This window comes from Mastigoproctus giganteus, chromosome 11 (assembly GCF_048544385.1).
Source record: "Mastigoproctus giganteus isolate SK-2022 chromosome 11, ASM4854438v1, whole genome shotgun sequence".
NCBI lineage: Eukaryota > Metazoa > Arthropoda > Arachnida > Uropygi > Thelyphonidae > Mastigoproctus > Mastigoproctus giganteus.
The window spans coordinates 130,661,902-130,678,675 of NC_143585.1; the positions used below are offsets into that span (position 1 = coordinate 130,661,902).

General features: G+C 35.7%; 1 protein-coding gene across 1 annotated transcript in view; it reads right to left on the reverse strand.

Annotated features, from left to right (window-relative positions):
- The window catches only part of Brr2 (U5 small nuclear ribonucleoprotein l(3)72Ab), a 570,943-nt gene that overhangs the window by 264,711 nt on the left and 289,458 nt on the right, over positions 1-16,774 (reverse strand). The window lies entirely within an intron of this gene.

Sequence of the window (16,774 nt, forward strand, 5' to 3'; positions counted from 1 at the left end):
TGATCATAGGCAAACAGATATCTTTTATGTTGCATCTAGTAATAAGTTGATTTAGGAATCGATTTCAAAAATGCTAAATTCTTTTCAATGCTGTTACTGATGTATTTTCGAGATTGGGTTTGTTCTTTGGTAGCTTAGTGCCTTTTCCAACGTATTTAAAAGCAACTGTTAATGAATGTCACATTCTTAGTTTCATTATATTCATGACCATATAAAGAAGATGTAAGGCTCCACGCTGATCTGAATGACGAAGTTCACTCAATGCCCTCATAAATGGTGTGACTTTTAAATTATCTATAAACTCTCGATACTGACCAAGGTAGATGCTGGGAAAGGACAATTCTTCAGCATTCATCAAAAGTAAACTTTGTGGAACATTTCGTTCACCAAGAGCTATTCGTAAACATTTCTCATTGCTTCATAAAAGAGTTTGTTGTTGAGTGACTAAACTTTCTTCAATAGGCAGAGCTTCACTCGTTTCATCACGTGTAGGAGCATCATTGTGTTCCATGTCTTCATCAATCTCGGTATCATACAGACAATACAAAGAAGTCTTAAGTAGATATTTTAACCAAACCCTTATATCTCGTTTACGAACCAAGCAATTAAATGGCTAAATTTGTGAATTTTCTTCCGATATGAACTTTTGATACGAATGTCAATGCGATAATTGTCATCTGTACTCCGAGGCAAAGGATTGACCATCAAAATCAGGTATTGGCTGAAACCATGTCTTAGTCTTCTAATTTGTATGAACGGTATACGAGGAAAAATGAGTCGGTCACTAAATCCAATCGATGCAGATGAGGTGGAATAGCAGGATAAATGAAACCGCCGCTCTTCGAAGATGTTGGAATGGAATCATTTTTGACAGATGCTCGACAAGTATTATAAGTCACAATAGAAATTACCTCTGCAGTTGGTAAACAATTTTACATTTTCATACCATAATAGATCGCAGATATCACAAACAGCTCCAAATGTATTTTTCAAAATTGTTGTTCAAATTCTTTATAGGAATTACAGTTGGTTGTGTTCGATGTTCCTGTAAATGATTTCATGGTCGACTACTGTTGAAACTTGCGGAGGGTCTACAACAGGTGATTGAGTTGAAATATGGTTTTGTTTCCTTATTGGATGAAGCAACCGAAGCTGATTGTTTCAGTATATTCTGCCTAGTCAGATATGGAATCAATTGAAAATCCTCAGGTAATTCATTTGAACTTAAATATTCTGGATCGAAATCTTCAGCAAGTTCTTGAATATAATTTTATGATGTTAACGGTCCAGCCTCTCGATGATAAGTCAATGTAGAAGATTAATGTTGATCAAAATCTTGAGAAGCAGATTTTATTAAATTCTGTATTTTTTTCGTTCTATATGTTTCAAACTCATTCTTTTGTTCGACATGGAAGGCTTTTTCGTTGGGTTTAAAGCTTTTATTCTTGTATAATTCTCTCAGTTTCGCTCAGCTGGAGTTACTGGAGTAAATGAAATTAGATTTGGTATTTTTATAATTTAATAAAATTCATTTGTAGAATAGAATAGTACGTCATAACCAAAAACTACTGCAAGACGTAATTGTTTTATTGTTGCATTCTTAAATCAAACCATTTAATTGAACAGCTAAAGAACTGAAGTTATGAATGATGTAACGTATTATGCTCGCTCATGCACGCTACTTACTTATGCTACTTAGATGGTGGATGTTGATCAAAATCGTCGTGAGAAACAGATTTCATTAAACTTGCATTTTTTTTTTCGTTCTCTATGTTTTTAAACTTGTTCTTTTGTTGACAAAAGAGGCTTCTTTGGTGGCTTTTGAAGCTTTTATTCTTGCATAATATTAATAAACGAGCTTACTCTACCAAATCAACGTTAGTGACTGAGTTAGATTCATTTAGGAAGTGACGTCATTTGTGCCATTTCAGTCTCTTAGTTTGAAGGATGTAACATTTTATTCTCAGGCCTGCTACTTACTCTACTCAATCAATGTTAGTGACCGAATAGGAACTGATGTCATCTGCATCATTTCTGTAAGAAAATTTTGTTACCAATTGGTTTTGCTTCAGTATGACAATGTAGTAGGTGCCGCCATACATGTTTTCACATCAAAATTTGCGATTTAGGGTTAACTTTAAAAGTGCTTTAAATTCTTCACAGATAAAATAGGAGGGAGTATATGATAAGAGCCTCGTCAAACAATTTGGGCCTGGAAAGTTGTGCAAGGCTCATAGGGTAAAATTTTTCTCAGCATGGTCTGTACTTGTTAAGAGGAGAGATTGCTTCTACAGGGATGGGATACACTTAAACAAAAAGGATGCAAGAATATTTGCTGATGCTATCAAGGCAGTTAGGTGGGTAGGAAAACTGCTAGCTTGGGGGGGGATTCACAGACTAATACATTAACAATAGTCGCAGGCAGAGATGAAAGTAATTTTTGCACTGCTTCTATTTAAATGAGCAGCAGCCTGGAAAGAAAGGTGTGTGAATTTCCAGGACTACAGGGAGTTATCACGGAACAAATAAATACATGTACTGTGTTAGGATAACTAAGAGTAAGAATGGGTGCATGTAAACTTGCATGTACACCAATGCTAGGAGTTTAGTAAATAAATTTGATGAATTTGAGGTGCTGGTCAATGCATCAAAGGCAGATATTGTTGGGATATCAGAGACGACGTTAAAGAAAAACAACAAAGACTTCTTTACTTATGTAAACTCTAGAAGGAAGGGAATGAATCAGATTGGTCCACTTCATGTTGGTGGTTCGACTGTTGTTGATCCTGCTTAGATAGCTCACAAACAATGAGTATTTTGCATCTACGTTCACACATGAGGAATTCTGTAAGAAAGGGGAGAACAGAAGTTTACTAAACTCTAACAGGGAGCTAAATGATTTTGTAATAACAGAGCAAAGTGAAGGAGAAATTGTTGAAGCTAAACATAAAAAAGGCACCTAGGGCAGATAGAATCTATCCAGTTATATTGAAGGAGGCAGCAGGGGAAGTAAGCAAACCTTTGGCCATAATTATGAGAGCATCCTTAGATTCAGGGGGTCCCCATGGACTGGAGATGTGAAAATGTATCCCAAATTCACAAAGGTGGTTCAGAGGGCGACTCAAATAATTAGACCTATTAGTTTAACTTATACTCTGGGGAACATAATGGAATCACTGGTTAAAGAAGTGATGCAGGATCACCTATACAAGACTGCAGTAATAGTTCAGACACAGTGGGTTTGTTAAGAGGAAGTATTGTCTGACCAATTTGGTTGGATACTACAATGTGGTCACAAAGGAACTGGATGCAAAAAACAATTTTGATATCATATACTTGGATTTCAGGAAAGCTTTTGATACCATTGCGCATGGAAGACTGTTGTACAAATTAAAGCAGTATAACATTAAGGGCAAGTTGCTGCAATGGATAAAGGGATGGTTGAGTGGGAGATGGCAGAGAGTGGTAATAAATGGACACTGCTTTACATTGACTAATGTTATTAGTGGAGTCCCCCAAGAGTCGGTGCTAGGGACATTGTGTTTTGTGAATTTATTAATGATATCAATGAAGGTATATCAGGCTTGTTAAGATAGTAAAGACAGTATACTACTGCAACAGGATGTAGAAAAGTTAGGTAGATGGGCTGAGAAGTGGCAACTGAAGTTTAACATTAACAAATACAAATTACTGCATATGGGTAGCAGTAACCCAAGAGAAATGTATCAACTGTGTGGTACTACACTCAGGGAGGTGGAGAATGAAAAAGACCTGTGAGTAATTGAGCAGTTGGATATGAAGTTCTCTGAGCAGTGCAGATGGGCTGCCGGAGCAGGTCATGGAGTTTTGTCAATGATATATAGGAATTTTTCTACCAGAGACAAGGTGGTGTTTATACCTTTGTATAAGGCAATGGTCAGACCACACCTTGAGTACTGCATACAGGTCAGAAGGTCTCATTTTAGGAAGGATGTAGAGTTGCTAGAATGAGTACAGAGAATGGGCAACAAGACTGGTGAGAGGAACAAAGGGGTTCTCTTACCAGGAGAGGCTTAAATTCTGTCAGTTGCAGCTTCTGGAGACTAGGCACCTGCGAGGCGATCTGATTGAAGTGTACAAAGCCTTGAATGGTTTGAGCAGGCTCAATGCTGATGGCATACTTCCACTTGCTGAGATGAAGACCCTGAGGGGCATAGATTCAAATTGAGGAAAGACAGTTGTAGAATAGATGTGCAGAAGTTTGCCTTTAGCCAGTTTATTGCTGGAACAGACTTCCATCCGTTGTTCTGGAAGTTAATAGCTTAAATAAATTTAAGGTTGAACTAGACAAACATTTCGAGTAACTGGATGGGTGAAATGGGAAGGTTTTTTTTTTTTTTTTTTGGCTGATGCTCTATAAGCTTGATTTCTTGCATTATATGCCTCAACTAATGCTAATAAGGAATACAGAATTTCAGGGAGTACAATATGTACGGATAGGAAGGCAGGAGAGGGTTATGCTGTTAGTTAAGAAACATGCAAAATCTAAGGAAGTGCATCCAGCTGACATGGGTGGACAGTGTAATGTTGAGTCAGTTTGGTATGACATAAGCACTGGGAAACCAAGAGTAAAAGTATGTTATAGGCTTAATGAATGTGATGAGTAGTATGAACAACTGTACAGAGAAATAAGAGTGGGCCAGTAAATTAGATTGCCTTATAACAGAGGATTTTAACTTCCCAGACATTGACTGGAACTTGTGGTTTGGTCACTCACACAACAGCAAGGCTTTTGTGGATCTATTGGATGACAGTAATATTGTTGATCTGATTATCAGCAGTGATTGTTCATGTATTAAGAATCTGTAGATAAAGGAACCACTAGGTGGCAGTGATCACAGTGTGTTGATGTGGAATTTACTTAAAAGATGTAACTACCATCAGTGGTAAAGGGAAGGATTTTTGATGTGAAAACATCTATGGCGACATTGGAGTAAAACCAATTGTAACGAAATTTTCTTATGGAAATGACTCAATTGACATCACTTCCTATTAGGTGGCTGTTAGATTTTAAATGACACAAATGATGTCACTTCCTAAATGGTGCTAACAATGCTAAATCAGTCATTAATGTTGATTTGGTAGAGTAAGTTCATACTAAGATACAGAAACGATGTCACTTCCTAAATTATGCTAACTCAGTCAATAATGTTTAGTTGGAAGAATAAGCAGTGAGTATAATATTATGCAAGAATAAAAGCTTCAAAGCCACCAAAGAAGCCTCTCGTGTCGAAAAGGAATGAGTTCAAAATCATAGAGAAAGGAAAAAAATGGAAACTTTAATAAAATCTCCTTCTCAATATTTTGATCAATCAACTTCTAAGTGGGATAAGTAAGTTTTGATTGAACTGTTTAAAAATTTAAACGGTTTTGATTCAAAAGTGCAACGATAAAACAATCACTTAAACAACAATCACTTGCAGTAGTTTTTGGTTATGACGTCATACTACGAGTACAAATGGATTTTGCTACTGAATTGTAAAAATGCCAAATAAAATTTCAGTTAACAACCTATAAGAGTATTTCGAAGATGGCTAAAACTCTAGCTGAGTGAAACTGAGAGAATTATGCAAGAATAAAAGCTTCAAAACCAAAGAAAAAATCCTCCCATGTCAACAAAAGAACAAGTTCAAAAACAGAGAGAACAAAAAAAAAAAAAAAAAAAAATACAGAGTTGAAAAAAATTCTGCCTCAAGATTTTGATCACCACCAACCTTCTACATCAACTTGTCATCAAGAAGCTGGACTGGCAACATCATGAAATTATATTCAAGAACTTCCTGAAGATTTCTACCCAGAAGATTGAGTTCAAATGAATTTACCTAAGGATTTTCAATTGATTCCTGAGCCGGCTAGACAAGAACCAGATTCGATTGCATCATCCAAAAAAGAAACAAAACCATATTTCGACCCAATCAACTGTTGTAGACCCTCCAAAGGTTTCAACAGTAGTCAACCATGAAATCATTTACAAGAACATCGAACATGACTGTAAAATTGTTGAACTAAAGCCAGTAGTGGACTTGGGTATCACAATACGGTCAGATATGAAGTTCTCCGAGCATTGTAGACTGGTTGCAAGGAGTAGCCCATGGTGTCCTATCGATGATTTATCGAACAATCGCTAGTAGATAAAGGATGTCATAATCCCATTATATAAGGCTATTGTTAGAACACACCTAAAGAAAGACGCTGTTCTTCTTGAAAGAGCCCAAAGATGGGTACCTTGCCTAGTGAGATCGGCAAAAGGGTGTCCATATGAGGAAAGACTTCGAATATGTGGGTTGCAGAGCTTGGAAACCAGGCACCTTAGAGGAGACTTGATTGAGGTGTTTAAGGATCTGAGAGGCATAAGCAAAATGAATAAGGACGGAATTTTCACGGTTATAAATGATTCTAGAACCAAGGGCCATAATTTCAAGTTATGGGGGAAGTCGTTTAGACAAGATTGCAGGAAGTTTTTATTTTAGCCAGCAAGTTATAAATTACTGGAATAATGGGTGGTACAGGCTGACAGTCTGGGGAAATTCTAAGGTCAGCTGGATAATTACCTAAGGGAGGATGAAAATGCATAGGTTGTCCATTTCTTTTTCTGTCATTAATTTTTATTATTATTTATTTATTTTTTAAAAATTTTCTTCTTAATTTGTTTTTATTCTTATTATTTTATTTTATATATTTTTTGTTATTTTATTTGATTATTATTATTTATTTAATTTTATTCATTTATTTATTTTTTTTTTTTTTTGGCTGGTGCAGAATAAGCCAATAGGCTTCCTTGCACCATATGGCCATTACTAATATTAATACTAACTCCTATAAAGAATTTGAACGACAGGCTTCCTTGTACCATATGTTTGTTTGTTTGTTATTTGGTTTTTAGGAGCATTAGCAACTAAGGCCATATTGCTCCGGGGATATGCGGTGGTCATTCCCTGACCTTTCCGCATCCTCCGTATTAGGTGGTCACGGGGCTCGAATCCCGAGATAATCAAGAAGCATATGCTACGCACTGCTGCTCCTACCCACCTGGCTGTGGAGGTGCCATTGTACCATATGGCCATTACTAATATTAATACCAACTCCTATAGAGAATTTGAACGACAATTTCTGAAAAATACATTTGGAGCTGTTTGTGATATCTGCAATCGATTATGAAAATGATATAAAATTGTGCACTCCAGGAAGTTACCCGTTACTTCTAGAATTTCCAACCACAGACGTAATGACTATGAAGGCTTGTAATCCTTGTCAAGCATCTGTCAAAAATAATTCTATTCCAATGTTTTCAAAGAGCAACAGTTTCATATATCCTTCTATTCCATCTCATCTGCGTTGATTGGATTTAGTAATCGAGTGACTCATTTCTCCTCGTATACCATTCAAGCAAATTAGAAGCTAAGACATGGTTTCGACCAAATGGAATTTTGGGACAAATTATAAATGTTCCTGTAAATGTTATTTCGATGGTCAATCATTTGCCTCGGAGAATAGATGACAATTACTGCATTAATGTTCATATCAAACGTAAAATTATACACAAATTGAGTTATTTAATGGGCTTGGTTCATAAACGAGACATAAGGGTTTGGTTAAAGTATCTACTTATGACTCTTTTGTATCGTCTGTATGATATCGAGATTGACGAAGCATTCTTTGATGAAAAGATGGAACACGATGATGCTCCTACACATGATGATATGAGTGAAGCTATGCCTATTGAAGAAAGTTTAGTCATTCAACAACAAACTTTTATGGAGCGATGACAAATATTTAAGAGTTCCTGGTGAACAATATGTTCCACAAAGTTTACTTTATGATGAACATGCCGAAGAAATGTCCCCTAGCATTTAGCTTGGTCAGTATCAAGAGTTTACAAGTAATTTAAAAGTTATCGAGTGAACTTCCTAGTTCACATCGGCATGGAGTGATGCCTTATCTTCTTTATATGGCCACGAAAATAATGAGACTATGAACTCGAGATTTGTTGAGAGTTGCTTATAAATACATCAGGAAAGATGTATTTAAAAACAACCTTTACTTATTGGTAAACTATACTTGATAACCACTAATACTGATGTGTACAATGGTCAGGATAACAGAGCTTTAGGAAAATTGGCATGCATTGAATATGACAAAGAGACATTCTATTAAACGCCTTTGGTTTAAATTTCCAGGATCACCTGTTGTGGGTCGACTTGCTAGAATGAAGGATCATCGGTTTGCTATGACTCAAGAAATCAATTTAGAAGCCATACCGATCACAAGAAGAAGTACTAGTGTTTTGTTGAATAAAAAAAAAGATTTGAGTTAAATGAAATCATTTTCCCGTAATACTGGCTTGTGCTATTAACATCCATAAATCTCAGGGAGGTACTTTCGTTTCTGTAGTTTATGAATACGAGAAATATCACAAACAACAACTAGTTTATGTTACATTACCTCGAGTTACCGATATCGATGATCTTTACATTATTGCTGCAAATGGAAAAAATAAATTTTATCATGGACTGAGAAACGTTACATCCACTCTTGCACTTCAAGTTGGAATGACCAAGTTGTCAAGTAAACCTCTACTTACCATGCAAGATATTTTATATTTTCCATTCTAACACTAAATTGTCAAAGTATACATGCTCATAGTGATGCCATGGATGTTTTGACATAAAATAAAACATTTTTCATGCGTACAGGGTACACATACTGCTTTTTTTTTTGCTTTTGTAGAGGTGACTATGATGGTTTGACAGGTTTTAAATTCTATGCTGTGGGACCAACTGATGATGTTACCAACAGAAAATTCTAAATGGGAAGCATTCAAGGAAGTAATCTTGGAATCTACTAGACTTTTCATACCAACTATGAAACACTGCTGAGGATTAGGTCTAAACAGATGGCAGATGAAATAATGAGACTCGTGGCAGAGAAGAAAAATGCATATAAATTATCAGGTGACACAGAAGACTACGGTAGATATAAGCTAGTCTATAATCAAGTCACAAAGGTTAGGCAAGTGAAGGCAGATTGAGAAATCTTTGGCAAAGAATGCAAACAAAAATGGCTAAGACTTCTTTACTTATGTAAACTCTAAAAGGAAGGATCAGATTGGTCCACTTGACATCGATGGTTTGATTGTTGATGAACCTGCTGAGGTAGCTGACACACTGAACGAGTATTTTGCATCTACGTTCACATATGAGGACATCTGTAGGGAAGTGGAGGCCAGAAGCTTATCAAAATCTGACAGGGAGTTAAATGATTTTGTAATAACTAAGAGCAAAGTGGAGGAGAAATTGAACACAAGAAAGGCACCTGGGGTGGTGGGATCTATCCAGTTATATTAAAGGAGGCAGCGAAGGAATTAAGCAAACCCTTAGCCATAATTATGAAAGCTTCCTTGGACTCAGGGGAGGTCCCTATTGCTTGGAGATGTGATGTCCCCAATTCACAAAGGGGGATCAAAAGGTGACATAAGTAATTACAGACAAGTTAGTTTAACTTCTGTTCCAGGGAAAATAATGTAGTCACTGGTTAAAGAAGCAATGGAGGATCATCTAGACAAGACAGCAGTTATAGTTCAGACACAGCATGAGTTTGTTAAGGGGACGTCTTGTGTGATAAATCTGATTGGATACTATGATGTAGTCACAAAGGAACTGGAGGCAAAAAAATAATTTTGATATCATATACTTGAATTTCAGGAAAGCTTTTGATACTATTGTACACGGAAGACTACTGTACAAATTGGAGCAGAATGGTATTAAGGGTAAACTGCTACAATGGATAAAAGGATGGTTCAGTGGGAGAAGACAGAGGGTGGTAATCAATGGGTGCTGCTCTTCATGGACTAATGTTATTAGTACAGTCCCACAGGGTTCAGTGTTGGGCCCACTGTTGTTTTGTATATTTATCAATGATATTGATGAAAGTATATCAGGTTTAATGTCCAAGTTTGCAGATGACACGATGTTTAGAAGGGTTGTTAATGATACTAATAACAGTACGCTACTGCAACAAGGTCTAAAAGAGATGGGCTGAGATGTGGCAACTGAAGTTTAACTTTGACAAATGTAAAATACTGCATATGGACAGCAGAGTAAAGTACCAACTGGGTGGTACTACACTCAGAGTAGTAGAGAACGAAAAAGACCTGGGGTAATTGTGCAGTCAGATATGAAGTTTTCTGAGCAGTGCAAATAGGCTTTAAGAGTAGCTCATGGTGTCTTGTCAATGATGTACAGGAATTTTGGTAGCAGGGAGGTGATTGTGCCCCTGTATAAGGCAATGGTCAGGCCAAACTTTGAGTACTGCATATAGGTCTGGAGGCCTCATTTTAGGAAGGATGTAGAGCAGCTGGAACGAGTATAGAGAAGGGTAATGAGATTGGTGACTGGAACAAAGGTTTTCTGTTACCAAGAAAGGCTTAAGTTCTGCAAATTGCAGCGTCTGGATACTAGGCCATCTGTGAAGTGATCTAATTGAGGTGATTAAGGCCTTAGATGGTTTGAGCAAGTTCAATGCTGATAGAATTTATTTTTCTTCTTGCTTAGATTATTCATCTGAGGGGATGTAAAATTCAAATTGAAGAAAGACAATTATAGAATAGATGTGTGGAAATTTTCCTTTAGCCAACAGGTAGTTGATAGTTCGAACAAATTTTCATCTGTTGTAGTGGAGGTCAGCAACTTAAATAAGTTCAAAGCAGAATTAGACAAACATTTGGAGTGGAGTGAATGAATGGGTGAAATTTGGGTGAATGGATGGGCGAAATTATATAAGCTTGCTTTCTTGCATAATATGATAATGCTAATTCAGTAAGATAGTCAAAAATCAAATCAGAATTTAAAAAATGTAAAAATAATACAAAAAATTTTCTTATGCAGTAATATCCTTGACATCCATTTATTCACAACTTGATTCAATTTCATAACTTCCAGATCTGATTTCCACAGCCATTCTTCAATTTTGAGCTGAAATGTGAAAAATTGATGCTGATAATCTTCTCCTCCTCATCTGAATTAGCAATCTGCTCCTCTAAACCCTAAATATATTTTTTGTGCTGCCCTCTATTTGAACTGGGTGTACTGTTAGGTGGAAACACAGAGAAGAAATGTCAGAATGCACCAACAGATTTCAAGTCAATTCATACCTAGAGTCACAATATCTGAAACACATTTGAAATTACCTCAAAATCTGAAAGAGGTAAATATATGCAACAAACCGCTGAAAGGATTAAAACAGACTTAAAAACCTGATTAAAAATAAAAAATTTGTCTTTTGGCAGATGTCAATTTTGCTCCAAATAAATTTATTTAACTGTCTTTCCGCACTTCCTACTTTACTTATCCTATTACAGTGGATTCTGGTTATTTGGGCCACCTGTTAATCGGGGCAGCCATTTATTTGGGGCAAATCTTAAAAAAACAGAAACCAATCGAGAAAATAGCCAGGGTTTACTTCGCTTAACTGGGACAGCATGTTTAATCGGAGCAGGAGACCGCAGCACTGGAGATTACCCTACGATTGTCTACGACGGTACCACGTGGTTTGGTCGAAATTCTGGCGGTCACAACCATAAAACAATAAAAACAATTGGTAGTCACCTGTTTATTGGGCTTTTCTGTTAGTGAAATCTATCATAAACAGATAGTAAACTCGATCTTACTGAATTTGAGATAATACCCACAGCTGGAATTCTACGTGTTACTATGGTGAAACGTGTTTACACTTCCGTGAAATCCTCAATCATATAAAAAAATTAATTTTCAGATCTTCTTCTCTTCATTCCTATTTTTAAAGCTTTGTAACTCGTTACTCTGTTCTCACTTGCACATATCGTGTTACTTGCAATTTGTGTGTGCCATGTTCTTTGTTATTGATTGCTTATCTTTTTACTGTTTTAAATTTTAACCCCCGCCCACAAATGTCAGTGAACAGAAATGTTAACTAGTTCGTATGTACATATTACAGTACGTATTAATTATTCCGATTATTACGTATATTCTTCTGATTTTCACGTATCATTTAATTTTTTAATTTGTAAAGTAATAAAGGGTAAATTTGTGCTTAATATATCTTTGCTTTTGTAGCCTGTGGATAATCAAGAGCACATTTTCATTAATGTGCTCTTAATTGAAAAAAATTCTAACCTTTTACCATATCGTTAGGTTTACAATGTGGTAAAATTCTCTCCAAATTTTTCTAAAATATTTCTGAGAGAGATATTTCTGCAATTTCCTATTCTGTTATTTAAATCTCCAACCAATGCTATTCTTTCTTTGTCATTATTTTCTACTTATCTACCCTTCTATTTTATATTTTTTGAGCTTTCAACTGGATCACATGCGTGTACAATTTTCATCATTCAACTATCCATCCTCAAATGGTGATCACATAAGCTCAACCAGATAATGATTCTTGGAAAATTCTAATTCTAAAAGTTTTCACTACCCTTTATTTACATTGCATCTTTCAGAATAAATCATTTATTATTATCATTGAACAGCAAGGGCCTTATGTTCCATCTTCTTTGTTTCTACAATACCTGCTATCTAGATATCATATTGTATCTATGTAATTCCGCTTAACCATTTTAGATTCTGACAGTAATTGTTAGTATCTTGAATGCCAGTATCATATTTAACACTGTATGTCTCAGATCCTTGACAGGCATAGAAAGAGCTCTGTTTATCCAGGTATAAGTCTCAACTGCTTTGTTATTGTTTGTTATTTGATTTTTAGGTGCATTAGCAACTAAGGCCATATTGCTCCGGGATATGCGGTGGTCATTCCCTGACCTTTCCGCATCCTCCGTATTTGGTGGTGACGGGCTCGAACCCCGGTCTAATCAAGAAGCGTGTGCTCAACTGCTTTGTCCTACCAGTGTTAAGATGTCAGCCCATCAAAGTTTGTTCAGTAGTCACAAGGCTGTCTTTGTACATAGTGAGAAGGTGAGGAGCGAGCACTGTGTCTGTATTGAGTTGGATCCCTACAGATCCTTCAGTAACCCTTTCAAATTATAGGCCAGTAATATTCAATTTTAAGGAGAAAAAAACTGATGTAAAATACTGAGGAAAAGTTTAGAAAAATTAAATTGTAAAATTAACTGGAAATAAACTGATTTCCACGAAAAGTACATTAATGTTACTGTAATAAATGAGTGTGGACTATGTGAATTGTGTAGAGTAGAGCAGCAGCAACATCACCTGGGGAAAAGAAATTTTCTTACTCTGAACTGCACAGCAGTGTCAAGGATTGTTGTCAATAAAATGAGACTGTTTGAACTTCTGGTTATGAAAAGTAATGCTGACATAACAGGGTTAACAGAAAGTTGGTGTCACCCAGAAACAGATGATAATTAGTTTAATTATGGCATATTAAACATATTTAGGAAGAATGGGCCAATAAGAAGGAAGTTATACTTCTTATTAAAAGCAGCCAAGCACAACAAAAGCACTCCTAAGTTTAAAACTTATGCATGCCAGAAAACAGAAGATGAAAGAGGGGACATGCTGCAAAATGGAAGATTGCGAAGAGTAAGATGAAAGCCTCTACATGCAAATGGAATGGACTAGCAAGTAATGGCTTGTTATCAGTACTGTAATGCCTTGTTTTCAATTAGCCCTTACTGAATAGAGAAAATGGGAAGGTATCCAAACACATGCAACAAAATTTTTAAATCAACCAGAAGATTGCTATTTATATCTATACGTTAGGGAAAGTACTAGGAGAAAGAATATTATAGACATGATCATCACTCATAAACAAAACAATAGAGAGCAGAGAATATAGGGACCCTTAGCGGGAAGCAATCACACAGTTCTAACTTGGACAATGGAGGGAGGGAGAGAGAGAGAGAGAGAGAGAGAGAGAGAGTTGTTAAAGTTGTCACAGTTGTTAAAGATAAGGGCAGGTTTTTTTTTCAGCATGGGCAAGTTTGTCCATAGTTTGCCTGATTGGTTGGTTTTCATAACTAAGAAACATGCCAGTAGGTATTTTTCCATGTTATAAAGCTAATGTTATATATGTTGCCTTTCTAAATAAAACTTTTTTTTTCATTTTCAAGAAATATTTAGAGTTTAAGTATTGCTATTGTTTGATGTTGATATGAAGAATTAGGTAAATATGGTAAATATTTATAAAATAAATTATGGTAAATATGGTATAATATTTATATTATTGTCTTTCAATACTGAAATTCAGTTTTTATAATTTTATCAAGATACATTTTACAGCAGCTTTAGGTAACTAAATCTATAGTAAATGATGGCAAAATATGAGATTTTGATCCCATTTTGATCTCATCTTGATCCCAAGCAAGATGAGATTTTGCTTGAGTGATGTGCTAGATGAGATCCTTTAAGGTAATTTTTGTTTACTTGTGAAGCAGGATATTCACAGGGAATGTATTCTGGGCTCGCATTAACCATTAAAAGGTGACAGTACAAATCAACTATAATAAATTTTGAGTTTGTACCCTGGAGCAGTCACACAAGGCCAGATGAGTTTATGAGAATACTACTGATACAACAGACAAGTTTTTGTGATACATCAAGAATAGTACTCCCTCTTGCAAGTAATAAACAAAACAAATGTAATAAGTAAATAAAAAAATGCAAGATTACATATGAAAAAGTGTCATTAATATGAAATATAAAAGCACTGCATAGCAAATATTGCAGCAAGTTAATTAACAGTGAATCTGAATCTAATTTTATAAATTTAATTAAGATACTAGGAAGTGTAAAATAGTCAGAAAATAAGTAGAAAATATACTCATTTTAAAGAATTTTTTTATTGTTGTTTGTTTTTCTTCTTTAGTGAGTATTAAATTTTGGAATGGGGGCTTGTTATATGGTCCTATATTTTTTAAAATTAAAGATAGTACAGAGCTAACAATTTATGAACTGATATCTTGAACTTATGAAGTTTCCAGTGACTTCATAAAGCATCACCTTTTAAAAGCAAAATGGATAAGAATGAAATAAAACATGTCATCTAAATTGTTCCATGAAATATGCACGATGAGAACTGTTTGCTATTCTTTCCAAAGTCATCTCATGTTTCCAGTGATAAATAAGCAGTCATTTGATAATTTTATTCAGCTGGTGCAAAGTATTTTTATTAAGTTATGCACACCACACTTTGGCTTGAAGAAGGGGTAAAGGGTGCTAACGAAACGTAAGCCATGAGCTAGAAAGGTATTAGTTGCACAACTGTTTATTTTGTTATTTTTATTTTAATTTATAATATTTAACTCATTTATTATATATATATTTCTAATTTATATATAATAACCATTCCCAACACACAAAACCAAAATGTGCTAAACTGCAGTGCTGCTACAGTGATTTTTTTCTAGGCAGTCACATTCTCATATACATTATTTAACTCATAATCAAATGCGGGTTTTCAAATTCAATCCATCTATATTGTAATAAATTATGTAATTATATGTATATGATATAATATAACAAAAACAATGTATGATTTTAAAATCTTAATGTGAAAAAAAGTTTGAAATTTTACTGTCAGGTCAGCTATCTTAAGTAATTCTTATGATTATCACAGGTCATTTCAAGGAATGAAATTTTTTGTTCAGTATACCATTATATCCAGAAAAAACTGCTCCTGATTTACAAACTACTTTTAAGGAATGCATGGTGTTTGTAAATTGGAGGATTACTGTATATCAAAATAAATAATAATATAATGATAATAATAATACTTGTACACACTAAAGCAGAATAGAGAGTGCTCCCAGAGGAAAATAGACAACAGAATCTTCAATGAAAACCAAAGAGCCTTCTATAGGAATCTCAGAGAAGACAGGAAAGACAGAAATGGACCACCTGAGCAGATGATCATCAAGGAGTTCTGGGAAAACATTTGGAGCAGTGAAGTTAAGACATAACAAGGCAAGCCCCATGGATAGAACAAGAATAAAAGAAAATCAAGGACGTACATGAGATGAGGCTTTCGGGAGGAAGTAAAACAGTCAATCAGGAACTCCAACAACTGGTGAACCCCACAATAGATAACATCCACAACTACTGGTACAAGGAGCTCACTTTCACACACATACACACAAGCACCTAGCAGAGCAGTTCACCTGGTTGATAAGGCACCCAGAGACAACTCCAAAGTTTCTCACCCAAGGAATCACATATCTGAAGGCTTAAGACCAAGATACATGAAACTCATCAAAATACAGTCCAATCATCTGTCTCCTAATGTCTCCCAAGATTCTGACCAGCTGCATAACCAAGAAGATATCAGACCACTGAGAGCCAGAACATAATGGCTGAATAGCAGAAAGGATGCAAGCGGATGAGCAAAAGATGCAAGAAGCAATTAACCACAGATGGCGCGGTTATAGAGCAAGCCTACAAGAAGTGCCACAACCTGTACACAGCCTACATTGACTCCATGCTCCATAGCTGGCTGACAGACACTGAAGATTTACAAAGTCAACTGATGTTCTGTTTGGTACTAAACCCACTATCCACCATGCTCAACAACAGCAAGTATGGATATAACCTCAAAGAAGGAAGGTAAAACTTCCTTCTTTGAGGTAACACTCCCACCCAACTGATGTACATGGACATCAAACTCTACATGGCAACCGAGAAGCAACTACTTCGGATCACCGAAGAATTCAGCAATGATATGAAAATGGAATTTGATCTAGACAAATGCAACACCCATGGATTGGGTCAGGGTAAATTAGTCGGCC